At 41.7% G+C, this 17458-nt stretch overlaps 1 non-coding gene and 1 pseudogene across 1 annotated transcript; both read left to right on the forward strand.

The window, feature by feature from the left end:
- Positions 1–4709: 4709 nt before the first annotated feature.
- Positions 4710–4782, forward strand: trnav-cac (transfer RNA valine (anticodon CAC)). Its single transcript has one exon. It is a non-coding gene; the product is annotated as a tRNA-Val (tRNA).
- A 167-nt stretch (positions 4783–4949) lies between these two features.
- The window catches only part of LOC115112367 (dynein regulatory complex subunit 4-like), a 42218-nt pseudogene continuing 29709 nt past the window's right edge, over positions 4950–17458 (forward strand).

A 17458-nucleotide genomic window follows, 5' to 3' on the forward strand; every position in this document is an offset into this window, starting at 1 on the left:
TAGCTCAGTGCTGTCCCTTTTAAATGGGCTCCCGAGTGGTGCAGTGGTCTAAGGCACTACATCTCAGTGCTAAAGGCATCACTACAGACACCCTGGTTTGAATCCAGGTTGTATCACAACTGGCTGTGATTGGGAGTCCCATAGGGTTTGGCACAATTGGCCCAGCATTGTCCGGGTTTGGCCGGTGTAGGCCGTCATTGTAAATAAGAATTTGTTCTGAACTGATTTGCCTGGTTAAAAACAAATGAGAAAGAGAAAGGCTGCAGGCTGCCATTAGCAACTAAATTATCATTATACCTTCTTTTCTGTGTGATTTTAAAATAATCGGTTCAAGGACATACTGTACATCTTGTGTGTTAAAGGCAACTATTGGTACCATGATTGTCATCCATTTAAAAAAAAAAATGTACACGAAAATTGGCCATGAAGATTCCCATTTTTCTGCTAACAATGCCTGCAGTACCGCAGTTGGCCTTGAACATCCGCGGCTTCAATGAGCGGGGGCAGTCGTTCTCCACTGGTGTATGCGAATCTGCATACACCTTATTAGATAAACATCTTAACACTCCAGTTATAAGCCTTGTCCCACAGCAGCATAAAAATATTATGATAAGCACAGGACAACAGTACTGCCGATTAGTTTCCTGAAAAGGATTTACTCTAGTAGAGGGACGGGGCAGAGAGAGAGATGACACTTTACCCATTCACCTTTGAAAATGTGGATACAGATGTAAGATCTTAATTTAATCACCCTGTTGCAGGAGAAGTTCGCTGCAATGTAGGAATTGTAAAACATTTTGTGCATTTGAGGTTTGAAAAAGCTTCTGAAGTTTGTAATTTCCACTTTGAAATTTCAGACTTGATTTTCCCTTACAAAAACTGTATCAATCCCTACAAAAAGGTCAATTTATTATAATCCACATAATAATTCACATTTCTACTCATTACTCAATCCATCTGGTTTGTGCTTAGTGGGACTATCATTTGTTTTTCAACAGGACAATGACCCAACACAGCTCCAGGCTGTGTAAGGGCTATTTTATTTTATTTCTTTATTTCTTTTTATTTCACCTTTTTTTAACCAGGTAGGCTAGTTGAGAACAAGTTCTCATTTACAACTGCGACCTGGCCAAGATAAAGCATAGCAGTGTGAACAGACAACAACACAGAGTTACACATGGAGTAAACAATAAACAAGTCAATAACACAGTAGGAAAAAAAATAGTTTAAATACATTGTGTGCAAAAGGCATGAGGAGGTAGGCAATAAATAGGCCATAGGAGCTAATAATTACAATTTAGCAGATTAACACTGGAGTGATAAATGATCAGATGATCATGTGCAAGTAGAGATACCGGTGAGTGATGGAGTGCTGCATCAGATGACCTGGCCTCCACAATCACCCGACCTCAAACCAACTGAGATGGTTTGGGATGAGTTGGACCGCAGAGTGAAGGAAAAGCAGCCAACAAGTGCTCAGTATATGTGGAAACTCATTCAAGACTGTTGGAAGAGCAATCCAGGTGAAGCTGTCATCAAAGCTGTCATCAAGGCAAAGGGTGGCAACTTTGTAGAATCTTTGTTTAACACTTTTTGGGTTACTGCATGATTCCATATACGTATGTTATTTTATAGTTTTGATGTCTTCACTATTATTCTACAATGCAGAAAATAGTCAAAATAAAGAACAACCCTTAAATGAGTAGGTGTGTCCAAACCTTTGACTAGTACTGTAGGTGCAGGAGACAAAAAGTGGATGGATGGATGGACACACAAGTTTGGTCAAATCAAATCAAATCGTATTTGTCACATGTGTCGTAAACAACAGGTGTAGACTAACAGTGAAATGCTGACTTCCCAACAGTAAAATTGTAGAAAGATAATAACACCAGGAATAAATACACAATGATAACTTGGCTATATACACAGCTCATTAGTACCAAGCCGATGTCCAGGGGTACTAGGTAATTGAGGTAGATATCTACATATAGGTAAGGGTAAAGTTACTAGGTAACAGGATACATAATAAGTGGAAGGAGCAGAGTATGTGAGTCAAAACTGTTAGTGCAAAAGGGTGTCAATGCAGATAGTCTATATAGCCATTTAGGTAACTATTTATGAGTCTTATGGTTTTGGGGTAGAAGCTTTTCAGGATCCTGTAGGTTACAGATTTTGCATCGGTACCCGATTGCCATGCTGTAGCAGAGAGAACAGTCTATGACTTGGGTGGCTGGAGTCTTCGACAATTTTTTAGGGCCTTCCTCTGACATCGCCTGGTATAGAGGTCGTGGATGGCAGGGACTTCAGCCTCAGTGATGTGCTGGGCTGTACGCACTACCCTTTGTAGTGCCCTGTGGTCGGATGCCAAGCAATTGACATACCAAGCGGTGATGCTACCAGACAAAGATGTTCTCAATTGTGCAGTTGTAGAACCTTTTGAGGATCTGAGTGTCCATGCCAAATATTTTCAGCCTCTTGAGGGTGCCTTCTTCACGACTGTGTTGGTGTGTGTGGACCATGTTAATTCCTCAGGGATGTGGACACCGAGGAACTAAAGTAGGAGTTGTGTGCGGCCATGCAGTTGTGGGTGAACAGAGAGTACAGGAGGGGACTAAGCACCCACGCCTGAGGGGCCCCGTGTTGAAGGTCAGTGTGGTAGATGTGTTGTTGCCTACCCTCACTACCTGGCGGCGGCACATCAGAATGTCCAGGATCCAGTTGCAGAGGGAGGTGTTCAGTCCCAGGGTCCTGAGCTTAGTGATGAACTTGGAGGGCACTATGGTGTTGAATGGAATGAACAGCATTCTCACATAGGCTGAAGTTGCCAGGGATAATAGAATGGTGCCGAAGGGGATGGCTGCTGTTTTACAGGCTCCTAACCAACTGTGCTATATTGTGTTTATTCGCATTGTTTGTATCTTATTTTGTACATAATATTTCTGCCATTGTTTCTTATGACCGAAAAGAGCTTCTAGATATCAGAACAGCGATTACTCACCTCGAACTGGACAAGGATCTTTTCTTTAAAGCAGGTCTGGGTATTTTGTGAGAATTTGTCGGTGAGTGGGTAATAGTGGTGGAATGTAATAGGGGTTTACAGGTGGAGGATTAGTTGGTGGTGCAATATTTTCCTTTTCTCCCCTTCCTTTTTATTTTTGGTTAAAAAATGTACCGCGATTGACCACACACAACACATGCACAAACTAAATGTGGGAATGCCATGATACCAAAGAAGAAGAAAGTGAGGTAGGTAAATGCAAGGAGTAGCTTTAATGCTTCTATAGGAAGTATTCAAACAAAACGAGTTTGCTTCAAATGAAGATGTTTATAACAGATGAAGCTATTGTCAGAGGGTTTTGCTTTTTAATGTTACCTATTATGGGTTGCAAGCTAATTGGTGATTAACTAGAACAAAAAACGATCATGCTTTTGGGGATTTTCACAAAATGTAATCCATAGAAGGGTCCTTTTGAGGAAGGATTGTTGACATATATTTGACATTTGTATTTTAAAGCATAATTGAGGAAGAGATTATTGAAGTTTTTGATTGAACATTTGTGACATTGGCTGCATTTACACAGGAAGCCCAATTCTGATATTTTTTCTACTAATTGGTCTTTTAACAGATCACATCAGATCTTTCACATCAGATATTTTTCAGAGCTGTTATGATTGGTTAAAAGACCAATTAGAGAAAAATATATATCGGGATGCTTGTGTAAACGCAGTCATTTTGGCCTTACCCAGGCCTCCTTGAAGACCATAATGTCTTACAAGGTCCCACAAAACAAAAATGTGAGTCATATGAAGCTTTACCGCTTGCTCTGTAATATAGTAGTATTTATTTTCAATAGTAGTAGTAGTAGTAGTAGTAGTATTTTCAATAAAAAAAACGGTAAATTAATTTAGAAATATAGTTAAATAAATGCTTAAATATTGAAAATATAACATTTTATTTAGTTCTGTCTGTAATAAAGCCCTTTTGTGGGGAAAAACTCATTCTGATTGTCTGGGCCTGGCCTATGAGTGATTTTCTCATATGAACTGTAACTCAGCAAAATCTTTGAAATTGTTGCATGTTGCGTTTATATTTTTGTTCAGTATAATATACCCACACTCCTTTTACTTGTACCATTGCACGTCCTGTAAATTACCAGCAGAGGGCGATCCCACTCTGGAACTTTGATAAACCCGTAGATTATATTGTGTTCAGAAGTCGATGTTGACGATAAAGCTAAAGTTCAAGTATTTATTTGTCATGTTGATTAAAAAGTTTAATATCTTAGCTCCCATCATCATGCCGATGAAAACCTGATCTGTTAGAATTATTTTAGTTAGAATTTACATTGAAAACTGAATTTACCATCGCCCATATAATACCTTGAGAGAAAGAGGCGAAGCGAGAGGGTTTAGCTATCTCTCGACAAAATCTGTATAAAATAAACCCAATGCGTTTCAATGGGGTATGGATTTAAGCAGATCTACACTTAACGCCTGTCGAGACAACGACTCGCATTGTCAGGGCGGAGACATGAGCACCTCGTCATTATGTACAGATTCTGATGAACCTGTCAGTCCATGGGTGGATCTCAAATGATGTCCCTTGATTCCTCACATTTTCCCTCCATGCCTCTTTCTCAAAACACATTAGATGTGAGAGAAGACAGGAGGAACGATGAAAACAGAATGAAGCTATTTGTAGAGTAACTGTTTCCGTAGTGTAGTGGTTATCACGTTCGCCTCACACGCGAAAGGTCCCCGGTTCGAAACCGGGCGGAAACATATTTTTAGCTCTAATGCACATTGGTATACAATTCAATGGTTTAATTTATTCGGCCAACGTTACATTAAATGATCATCTAAAACATAGTGAAAAAGCAATCTTGAGAGATATTACAAAAGACCAGTCTCGCGATATAGTAATCAACGTTACTTTGACGATACTTTGTTGTCGTTCGAGCGATTGCAGATGGATATGTTTAGCTAGGCAGCGTGCTAGATGTTTATTTTTTCAAAGATAGTCCCTTTTCAGAAATCAGCTACATCTGTGCGTGGTAGCAATATATCAGAATAGTAAGTACGTGTATTCTATTTTCAACAATATAATAAAGCGTTACAGTTAGACTCACTACAGTGCATTGTGGTAACGTTAGCCAGCTAACGTTACTAGTACTGTAATGTTAATCTAGCTCCATGAATACATGCAATGTGCATTGTAGATAGCTAACGTAAACGGACTAAACTCCACTCAATGGTAAAGGAAGTTTAGAATTAACTTCACCACTGAGTGGAGCCGAGACCAGTCGGCGGTTGTATTTGATTTACGTTTTTTGAAAAATAATGTATTTCAGCAAACAAAGAAAGGCACGAAACTTCAGAGGAAAAACATAGGTACAATGTACCGAGGTAAAGACAGTTTCAGATTGGATATTCGCCTGTAGTTCTCCTTACGTCCACCAACAGCAGTTAGGGACCGTCAACATAGTGACAAATCACATTTTTAAAATTTCAATAGCTCTTTAACCATTTACTCCTAACACTTTCAAAACTGGTTTTAGCTAACCCGTGGCATAGATGCACATTGCACACCCTTTAGTTTGTCCATTTTTGTTTTTAAATCTCACATGGTTTTACATGAATTTTTCAAAATGTAGAATTTCAAAAGCTCCTTGGCCATGTGACCTAGTGACTTCAAACAAGGTTCAGAATGTCCACTCAGTGGGCCTACACATTGCACACCCTTTAGTTTGTCAATTTTTATCTCACATGGTTTTACATTAATTTTTCAAAATTTAGAATTTCGATAGCTCCTTGGTCATGTGACCTAATGTCCGCTGACTACCCTTCTATATTGCACACTCTTGTTTGTGTACTGTAAAATCACGCGGTGTAACGTACATTTTTCATAGTTTTACATTTGCAATAGCTCCTTGGTCATGTCAATTACACACCAAAGAAGCATGCAGTGGATATACACCCATATTGCATAACCTCCAGTCATGTATCTTCTATATTGTTTTACATTATTATTAGTTTGACAATTAGGGAGTTCAGTCCAGTGTTGTGTTTAGCATTTTCTTTAATATTTATCTTTCTATAATTGGTAGTTCTAAGTACTTATTTTCCCTGTTTTTTTTATTTTTCCACAGTATTTAACAGTGGTACACAATAGGAGAGAGACAGATAATATCTCCTTTCTTCGTTAATATCAACCATAAAGGAAAAGGGCAAAGTACGAGAGTCATGCTATTAAATAAAATTGTATTTGTCACATACACATGGTTAGCAGATGTTAATGCGAGCGTAGTAATCTAACCTAACAATTTCACAACAACTACCTTATACACACAAGTGTAAAGGGATGAAGAATATGTACATAAAAATATATGAATTAGTGATGGTACAGAACGGCATAGGCAAGATGCAGTAGATGGTATCGAGTACAGTATATACATATGAGATGAGTAATGTGGGGGATGTAAACATTATATTAAGTGGCATTGTTTAAAGTGGCTAGTGATACATTTTTTACATACATTTTTCTAAGTCAGAACCGTCCAGAGTAGTGATGCTAGGCAGGTGGGCAGATGCGGGAAGCGATCGGTTGAAGAGCATGCATTACGTTTTCTTGCATTTAAGAGCAGTTGGAGGCCACGGAAAGAGAGTTGTATGGCTTTGAAGCTCGTCTGGAGGTTAGTTAACACAGTGTCCAAAGAAGGGCCAGAAGTATACAGAATGGTGTCGTTTGCGTAGAGGTGGATCAGAGAATCACCAGCCGCAAGAGCGACATCATTGATGTATACAGAGAAAAGAGTCGGCCCGAGAATTGAACCCTGTGGCACCCCCATAGATACTGGCAGAGGTCCGGACAACAGGCCATCCCATTTGACACACTGAACTCTATCTGAGAAGTAGTTGGTGAACCAGGCGAGACAGTCATTTGAGAATCCAAGGCTGTTGAGTCTGCCAATAAGAATGCAGTGATTGACAGAGTCGAAAGCATTGGCCAGGTCGATGGATACGGCTGTACAGTATTGTCTTTTGTCGATGGCGATTATGATATTGTTTAGGACCTTGAGCGTGGCTGAGGTGCACCCATGACCAGCTCAGAAACCAGATTGCATAGCGGAGAAGGTACGGTGGGATTCAAAATGGTCCGTGATCTGTTTGTTGACTTGGCTTTCGAAGACTTTAGAAAGGCAGGGTAGGATAGATATAGGTATGTAACAGTTTGGGTCTAGAGTGTCTCTCCCTTTGAAGAGGGGGATGACCCCGGCAGCTTTCCAATCTTTGGGGATCTCAGACGATACGAAAGAGAGGTTGAACAGGCTAGTAATAGGGCTTGCAACAATTACGGTGGATAATTTTAGAAAGAGAGGGTCCAGATTGTTTAGCCCAGCTGATTTGTAGGGGTCCAGATTTTGCAGTTCTTTCAGAACATCAGCTATCTGGATTTGGGTGAAGGAGAAATGTGGGAGGCTTGGGCAAGTTGCTGTCGGGGGTGCAGAGCTGTTGACCCGGGATAGGGGTAGCCAGGTGGAAAGCAAGCCCAGCCTTAGAAAAATGCTTATTGAAATTCTCGATAATCGTAGATTTATCGGTGGTGACAGTGTTTCCTAGCCTCAGTGCAGTGGGCAGCTGGGGGGAGGTGCTCTTATTCTCCATGGACTTTACAATGTCCCAGAACTTTTTGGAGTTTGTGCTACAGGATGTAAATTTCTGTTTTTTTGTAACAGTATTTTTATTGAAAATTCACAATTTTCACCCATATTAAGAGATACAACAACAGAGACAAAGCACACAGAACAAAAAGAAAAACAGCCCCCACTTACCCATATCTACGTGCATATACATACACATACATACATACTGTGACGACCCTCCCACTCTGTCTGCCGTATTCTCTCTGTTATTTCCTTATTAGGATGCTGGTGGGCGGAGTTGGGAGGGTCGTCAGCTACATGGGAAACACCTGGGCCCGGTGTCTCCCAGGATAAATACACCACTTCCCCATTTATGGAGGAGACTCTCTCCATGCAGACACCCTCTGTAGATTGTGTTGTGGTTCTTGGTGGCCGTTTGTTTGTTTGCTTTGGCACCTTTCATCACCCTGCATTATCACATTCATGCATGCAAAACACTCACTTACACTACTGATTACTGATTACACACACCATTGTATATTATATTTATTTGCTTTAGTTAATAAATATATATTTTTCTACTCCTTATCTCCACGTTGTCTCCCTTTGTTACGGGCTTTGAGCCGGTTCGTGACAAGTGGGGGCTCATCCGGGATCTTTGAACTACTGGTTTGGGAGACCGTGGAGGTACGTGTTTGCATATTGTGGTTGAGTTTGATAGGCCCAGTATTGGTTGCCTTTGTGGTTTGGTTTGTGTGCTGCGTTGGAGAGAGATAATGGTTAGTTTCCAGGCCCTGCCTAGCCTGTAAACTCTTGTTCTACTTTCTGTTGGGAAGTCAGTCTGAGGTGAGTAAATCGGCTGTGTACCTCGGTGGGAGATTTGGGTAGGGTAGTGGAACTTGCTACCCGGAGCTATAGCCTTTTTCCCCTGATAGGTTTAGCGACGTGTTTCATTTTTTGGAATATGTTGGGCATGGTTAATGTTTGTTATTTTTGTGTGGTGTCTGTGGACTGAGCAGTTGTCTCGGGGGCACATCCGTGGCTTGGTGGAATTTGCCAGCATGCTGGGGAGTTCTATTTCCTTGCCAGCGGGCTACAGTGCGTAAATTCCCACCGCAAATCTGCACGAAGACTAGGGTTGAGTTATTGTAGGTTTTGGGGAAGCTCCGTATCTCATCTCTCTTCTGTGGTACTCAGGGTGATTGTCAATTCTCGGGTTGTGGTCTGGTGTGCTCAGCAGAAGGGAAGAGCTAGAATTGTTTTTTTGTGTGATTATGGCGTCTTATGTAGATAAGTTCATTCGCTCTCCATCAGAGGAATTGTTAGATTTAGGTACTAAAGAACAGCTGTTGAAGGTCGCGGAACACTACAAGGTTGAGATTAGTGATAAACGTCTAAAGAATTCTATTGGGTTGATATTGAAGGCCAATCTGATGGAGAGTGGTATTCTAGAAGTTACCACTGGGCCAGCCTCTGCTGAGGATTTGTCTCCCCATAACGTTACAATGGACATTCCATCGGTTAGTCCTAGTAGCCTTCTTTTTGAACAGCAGAAAGAACTGCTTTTGTTACAGCTGGAGCATGATCGTGAGAAGAGAGAGCATGATCGGCAGCATGATCGTGAGAAGCTAGAGCATGATCGTGTAAAATATGAAAAGGAATTGGCATTTAAACAAGAGATGGAGCGTGCTAAAATCAAATTGCAACAAGAACGTATAAAGTTGGTTAGGGAAGGAAAGATCTCAGGGGAGAGTTTGTTTTTGGAAGGTGACCCAGATTTACCTAGGGGTAGTTCCGCTTTTGGTCGTGCCCCAGAGACATTTGATATTGTTGGGAACTTACGGTTATTGCCTCGGTTTAATGAAAGGGACCCCGAGACATTCTTTTCGTTGTTTGAGCGGGTTGCTGACGCTAGGAGTTGGCCTGATTCTGACCGCACTTTAATGTTGCAGTGTGTGCTGACTGGTAAAGCGCAGGAAGCATATTCAGCTCTTAGTGTACACGATAGTGCCAGTTATGATAAAGTTAAAACAGCTGTGTTACAGATTTATGAATTGGTCCCTGAGGCTTACCGCCAACGATTTAGAACTTTAAAAAGGGATGATAACCAAACTCATGTTGAGTTTGCGCGACAGTTGTCTTTACAGTTTAATCGCTGGTGTTCCGCCTCTGCAGTTGTGACTTTCCAAGGGCTGTGTGATCTGATTATGTTAGAGCAATTTAAGGACACAATTCCTGATCGTATTGCCACGTATATTAATGAACAGAAAGTAAAGAATATTGCTGAAGCTGCAGTTTTGGCAGACTAGTATGTGTTGACTCACAAAAGTGTCTTTGCAGAACCCCGTATTTGGAAAGAGTGGGGGCGTTCGGATAGATTTGGGCTTCGCTCACCGAGATACTTTGGTTCTCGGGCAGAGTTCTATTCAACTAGGGTTGAACCTGACTCCCATGGTAAAGCTGACTTTGGGCAGGAGTGTCACTACTGTCAAGGTTCAGGTCATTGGAAAAACGAATATCCACTTCTCAGGTCAAGGGGTGCTTACGCTAAATCTAAGCCTACTGCGTTAGCTGCACCTGTTCCACATCAGTTCATTCATGACTCATTTCCTCAGGCCCAGGAGAATGTGAAAGTCCATATTGATCCAGACTATTTACCTTTCATTACAGAAGGTTTTGTGTCTATGTTAGGAAGTAAAGACCTTGTGCCAGTGAAGATCCTGAGAGACACAGGTGCCTCTGAATCATTTGTGTTGGAGTCTGTGTTACCCTTTTCTGCTGAGACTGATTCGGGAATAGTGTTCTAATTAGGGAATAGGTTTGAACACTCTGTCAGTTCCATTGCATAAACTGATGTTGGATTGTGGGCTGGTGAAGGGTGAAGTTGTTGTGGGTGTGCGTCCTTCGTTGCCTATTGAGGGTATCGATGTTATCCTTGGGAATAACTTGGCTGGTGAGCGTGTATGGCCTGTCGTGTTTCCATCTCCAGTGGTTTCCACTAAGCCGTCATTTGTTGGGATTCCTGATGAGAGTGTACAGAGTTTCCCAGAGGTGTTCTCTGCGTGTGCAGTGACACGTTCTATGAGCCGTGGCGAACTGGTCACTGCGCCGACTAATGATAATAATACAAAGTATGTCACTGTTTTCCCTGCTATCCCGTTATCTATAACCCGCTCAGATCTAATCAATGCGCAACGGGATGACCCCACGTTGGAAGAGTTGCGTGATCAAATTGTGCCTATAGAACAGTTGGGAGATGTCGCCCATGGCTATTTTCTCCAAGAGGATGTCCTGATGAGAAAGTGGGTGTCTCATGATAGTGTTTTTCTGGGGGAGGCAATTAGTCAGGTTGTTGTACCAGTTAAGCTTCGTGAGTTGGTGTTGGAAACTTCTCACAGCGACGTGGCTGGACATATGGGGGTGAGGAAAACCTACAATCGCATATTAAGACATTTCTTTTGGCCTAGATTAAAGAGGGATGTTTCTGATTTTATCAAAACTTGTCACACCTGTCAATTAACTGGTAAGCCTAATCAAGCTATTAAACCAGTACCATTATTTCCTATTCCTGTACTCAGCCAACCTTTTGAGTATCTGATTATTGACTGTGGGTCCTCTGCCTCGTTCTAAAAAGGGTAGCAGTTACCTGTTCACTGTGATGTGTCAGACCACCCAGGTTCTTCAACAGCTCCATATTAAACACAATTTGTCTAGCGCCTATCACGCGCAAAGTCAAGGAGCACTGGAACGTTTCCATCAAACACTTAAGTCTTTGTTGAGAACTTATTGTACTGAGATGGATAAGGATTGGGAGGAGGGGTTGCCTTGTTTACTGTTAGCCGCTAGGGAAGTTTCACAGGAGAGCACAGGTTTCAGTCCAAATGACCTTGTGTTTGGACATAGGGTGCGTGGACTTTTATCTGTTCTCCAGGATGACTGGAAGTCTCCCGAGCCTCCTCAGTCCCTGTTATCGTATGTGTGTGATTTCCGGCGACGGCTGTACACCGCTGGTGAAATGGCTAAAGAGAAGTTATCATCTTCACAGGAGAGGATGAAGGGCATATTTGATCGCCGAACTGAGCCTCGTCACTTTAGTCCAGGTGACCAGGTTCTTGCTCTGCTGCCAATTGTTGGTTCTCCTTTTCAAGCCAAGTTTCAAGGTCCATATACAGTGGTGCGCCAGTACACTGAGCAAATTTATCTAGTTGCCACTCCAGAACGGAGGAAAGCACACCAGCTGTGCCATGTAAATCTGTTAAAACCCTATTATGCACGTTCCTCTGAGACTGAACAGTGGGATTCTACAGAGGACGGTAAACCTGTTCTTTTGGCTGATACCGTTGTTTCCTTGGGTTCTTGTCGTGCTAGATCTGTGCATGAGGAGGAAGATGTTCCTGGTCCTGACGATTGTATATTGCAGGGTAGATTGAAAAATTCAGAAACACTGGATATTTTAGACAGTCTTCTCACTCACCTACCTGTTGATGGGCGGAAAGAGATGGTTGGTCTGATTCAGAGATTTCCAAGTTTGTTTTCTGATACACCTACACGTACAAACTTAATAGAACATGATATTGACATTGGAGGTGCTGACCCCATTCGTCAGCGGTTCTATAGAGTTTCTTCAGAGAAACTACGTTGTCTGGATGCTGAGGTCAAGTACATGCTGGAGAGTAAGATAGCAGAGCCTTCTTTCTCCAGTTGGGCTTCTCCCTGTATCTTGATCAGGAAACCGGATGGAACAAACCGTTTTTGTACGGACTACCGTAAGATAAACAGTGTCACAAAGCCAGATTCATTTCCTCTTCCTCGGATGGAGGACTGTGTTGATCAAGTCGGTGCAGCTAAGTTTGTGAGCAAATTTGACCTGTTAAAAGGCTATTGGCAGGTGCCACTGACGAGTAGGGCACGTGAAATCTATGAATCGCTGGAAGTGACTATGAATCGCTGGAAGTGACTATGAATCGCTGGAAGTGACTATGAATCGTTGTGAGTTGTAAAAATTAAGAAGGACCCTGATGTTCTTTTCGTTGGAGCTTGTAGCTGTTGGTCTTTTGTGCCATGTTCCTGAATGTTTACATGACTGACCATTGTTTCGGGTTGTCATGTTCTATCTTTCCTGTCTGTTCCCTCCTGGTCTTGTGTTCTTCTTTCCTCTTAAAATATTGCTTCCTATGCACAAAGGTTGCTGAGGTCTGGGGAGGAGGAGGTTGGTTGGTGCAGGTGGAGGTGTGAACACATAACCCCTCGTAAATTTGGGACGCAGAGGCCTGTGTCAATTTGGGACGCAGAGGCCAGTATGTTGTTCCGGGGTCCTTGTTGGTCCCCGGTTTTATGGGGGGGGATGTGACGACCCTCCCACTCTGTCTGCCGTATTCTCTCTGTTATTTCCTTATTAGGATGCTGGTGGGCGGAGTTGGGAGGGTCGTCAGCTACATGGGAAACACCTGGGCCCGGTGTCTCCCAGGATAAATACACCACTTCCCCATTCATGGAGGAGACTCTCTCCATGCAGACACCCTCTGTAGATTGTGTTGTGGTTCTTGGTGGCCGTTTGTTTGTTTGTTTGCTTTGGCACCTTTCATCACCCTGCATTATCACATTCATGCATGCAAAACACTCACTTACACTACTGATTACTGATTACACACACCATTGTATATTATATTTATTTGCTTTAGTTAATAAATATATATTTTTCTACTCCTTATCTCCACGTTGTCTCCCTTTGTTACGGGCTTTGAGCCGGTTCGTGACAAGACCCATACATACACACATATACATATACCCACACATATACATACACGCACGCACACATATACACACCCATACATACGTACACCATTTTCCTCTCCCCGCTCTGTGCTTCTCTCACCCCATCACCATCATTGCGTCCCTCAATACATACATTTTAAACAAACTTACAAACAGAAATTAAACAAAAAAGCTCAGTTTAAACCAAGAGGTTAGGTTCCACACATGGAACGTACAGTGTAGTTCTGAAATACATAGATCCCCGCCATTCTAAGAGAACCCTTGCAGCATAATAGCTGATACCTCAGGTTCTAGGTAATTTAGATAAGGTTCCCATACTTTGTAGAACTGGTCTGTTTTAGAATGCAATGTACATGTCAGATATTCCAGAGGCACCCATTCAAATAGTATCTTATGCCAGTCTTTAATAGAAGGAACCTTATCACTAATCCACTGTAAAAGGATGTTTTTCCTCGCTGCGAAGGTAAGGATGTTGTAAAGCCTTTTACAGACAGAAGTAACATGCCTACTAGGGAGACCTAACAGTAAAGAAACTGGGTCCAATTCTAGATCAACCCCTAGGATCTTTTCAATTTCTTGCAGGACACCAGACCAGTATCTTTGTATTTTGGTACATGACCATAAACAATGTGTTAGGGTGCCTGTATCAGTTTTGCATTTAAGACACTGAGGGGAAGAGGAAGTGGGGCTAAAAGCATGTCTGCGATTTGGGGATATATGCAATCTGTGTATTATTCTTAATTGGATTGCTCTAGTACGGTTACATATAGATATTGTTTTTGCATATCTCCAAATGTCCTCCCACATCTCTTCGTCAATAGTAACAGACAATTCTTTCTCCCACACTTGTTTCACCCTCTGTGTGTTGACAGCAGAAAAGGACCTTAAAGTATCATAAAACAGACTTAGACATTTTCCTTTGTGGGAAAAAAAGCATTCTTTCAATGACAGACATATCAGGGTTACCAATTAAGGTGGTGCTCTCCAGAATATAATGTCTTACTTGTAGGAAGCGGAAAAAGTCCTGCTTTGGGAGTCGATATTTCTCGACCATCTGCTCAAATGACAACAAAATCTTGTCAGCAAATAAGTCGTTTAGCCTGCGTATGCCCTTATTAAGCCATAAGTTAAAGCCAGCATCCAGCAATCCTGGACTAAAATCTGGGTTGTTAAGAATTGGGGTAAGAGCAGAGGTTAGTTTGGACCTTCCCAGGAAGCGTTGAACTGACCTCCATACTTTGAGTGTGTTAAGTGTAACTGGATTATTGCAGTGTTCTTCTACAGACTTGAAACTTCTGAAAAATAAAAGATCCTGTAAGGGGTATTTTGAAAGAGAAGTCTCAATGTCTAACCAAATAGAGGAGTCATCATTTGTGATCCAGTCAGAAATATAACAAAGGTGGGCACACCATTGATAGAACTTGATATTGGGCAGGTCCAAGCCGCCCATAGAACTTGGCAGCTGCAATATTGCCATCTTAAGTCTTGGCTTGCGTTTACTCCATATAAAGGAACTTAGCCATCCATTTACATCCTTTATTACCTTATTGGGGAGTAATACTGGGATCATTTGGATTGGGTAAAGTAGTCTAGGTAAAACGTTCATTTTCAGGAGGGATATTCTACCCAACCAAGAAATGGGGAGAGAGTTCCAGCGCCTTATTGTATCAAACAAGGGAACAAAATTGGCTTTGTACATTAGCTGGAATTTAGGAGTTACAAATATACCCAGATACATGAAACCTGAGGGAGACCATTTAAAAGGGAAGGGGGGAGAAGTATTAGGTACAGAGTGTAGGCTACCAAGTGGCATAGCCTCTGACTTAGTTAGGTTAATCTTGTAGCCTGAGAATTCACTGAATAATTCAATTATATTAATAAGATATGTAATTGAAGTCTCGGGACTAGAGATGAATATCAGGACATCATCAGCATACAAGCTTATTTTATGGTGAACATCACCAATGAGCAGCCCCTGTATAGCAGGCGTTACCCTGATGGCCTCGGCCAGTGGTTCCATAACGAGTGCAAAGAGGAGGGGGGATAAAGGACAGCCCTGTCTGGTACCTCTGTGTATAGAGAAGCTATTTGACCGTAGCCCATTAGTAAGGACAGCAGCCTGAGGATCATCATACAAAACTTTCACCCATTTTATAAAGTTGTCCCCCAGACCAAATTTATTTAGAGCAAATAATAGGTAAGACCACTCCACACGATCAAATGCTTTCTCAGCATCTAGGGAGAGCACAAGACCATCTACAGCACTTTGTTGGTAGGCTTGAATTACATTAAGAAGCCGCCTGACGTTGTTGCATGACTTACGGCCCCTAATGAAGCCAGTTTGGTCTCCTTTCACAATTAGTGGCAATGAGTCCTCTAATCTTGTGGCTAGAATTTTAGAAAGCAATTTTCTATCCACATTCAGAAGGGAAATTGGTCTGTACGAGGAACAAGACTCTGGACATTTTCCCTTTTTGAGAATAAGTGAAATGTTTGCTTCTCTCAGCGTTTGAGGGAGTTGGTCATTTGAAAATGAGTGGTTAAACATATCACGCAATGGCTCAAGGATCAGGCCATGGAACTCTTTATAGAACTCACTACAAAACCCGTCTGGTCCTGGGGCCTTACCATTTTGCAGATTCTTAATTGCGAACATTATCTCTTCCTTGGTAATAGGGGCATTAAGGAGGGACCTCTGTTCTTCGGAGATAGTAGGGAGCTCAATCTTACCAAAGAAGTTCTCCATTAATTTGGGTGCATCCTTTGGCAGTTCTGAGGCATAAAGGTTTGTATAAAATTTCTTAAATGAGTCACTTATCAATTTATTTTCATATAAATGATTACCATCAGAATCAGTAATAGTAGCAATTGACTGAGAGTCAGCCCTCTTTTTAGCTAGGTATGCCAAGTACTTTCCTGGCTTATCGCCATGTTCATATAGCTTTTGCCTGACAAATCTCATTTTCTTTTCAGCGTCCTGTGTTAGGAGAGAGTCTAGCGTTGATCTAATGACTGATATTTCCTTTAATAGGGCAGGAGTGGGCGTTTTAATGTAGTCCTTCTCTTTAGTTCCTAATTCACCCTCTAACATTTTTTGCTTTTCCCGCTTTTTCCGTCTCTTAGTAGCTGTGTATGACATAATCAGACCCCTGGCATACGCTTTACAGGTCTCCCAAAGGAGCGAGGGGTTATCTGTTGATTGAGAGTTAATAGAGAAAAATGCTTTAAACTCTGTTATAAAGTATGATGTGAATGTATGGTCTTTAAGAATGGTTGTGTTCAACCTCCAATGTCTTGACCGATTGAATGCCCCGTTGAGTTTTATGTCCAGGATCACCTCAGCATGATCAGATATGACTATGCTTCCTATCCTAGCAGATAAAACAGACTGCAAAGACGTCTTGGGCATAAAAAAATAATCTATTCTAGTCTGACATCCATGAGGTGCAGAGAAAAAAGTGAACTCTCTGTTGGAGGGATGGAAAGCTCTCCAGACATCCGCATACCCCAGATCATCACAAATAGCTTTAAGTGACTTAGCTTGAGGAGAGAGTGAAGCTATACCACTGGGAAACTTATCAATAAGGGGTTCAACAAGCAGTTAAAATCTCCTCCAACCACTGCAGTGTCTGAGTTTAATTCTGAAAAGTCTAGAAATGCCTTAGTGAGGAAATCAGGGGTGAGCAGGGGGAAGTAAATGTTCATCATGGAAATGTTCTGCCCTTGTAAAGTACCATTAATTATAACAAAGCGACCAAATTTATCTTTCACACAATTCAAGACCTTAAGTGGTAAGTTCTTTTTCACCAGAATTGCTACACCTCTACTTCTGGATGTAAATGATGAGAAAAACACTTGACCAAACCCTCCTTGTTGTAATTTCAGGTGCTCCTTATCATCCAAATGGGTTTCTTGCAACAGTGCAATATCAATATTTTCTTTTTCAAAAAAGACAATACTTTCTTCCTCTTAATGGGGTTATGGCTCCCTCTAATGTTCCACGTACATACACGCAGTCTGTTATCTGCCATTGTATCTTG

The sequence above is a fragment of the Oncorhynchus nerka genome, linkage group LG28, assembly GCF_034236695.1.
Source record: "Oncorhynchus nerka isolate Pitt River linkage group LG28, Oner_Uvic_2.0, whole genome shotgun sequence".
NCBI lineage: Eukaryota > Metazoa > Chordata > Actinopteri > Salmoniformes > Salmonidae > Oncorhynchus > Oncorhynchus nerka.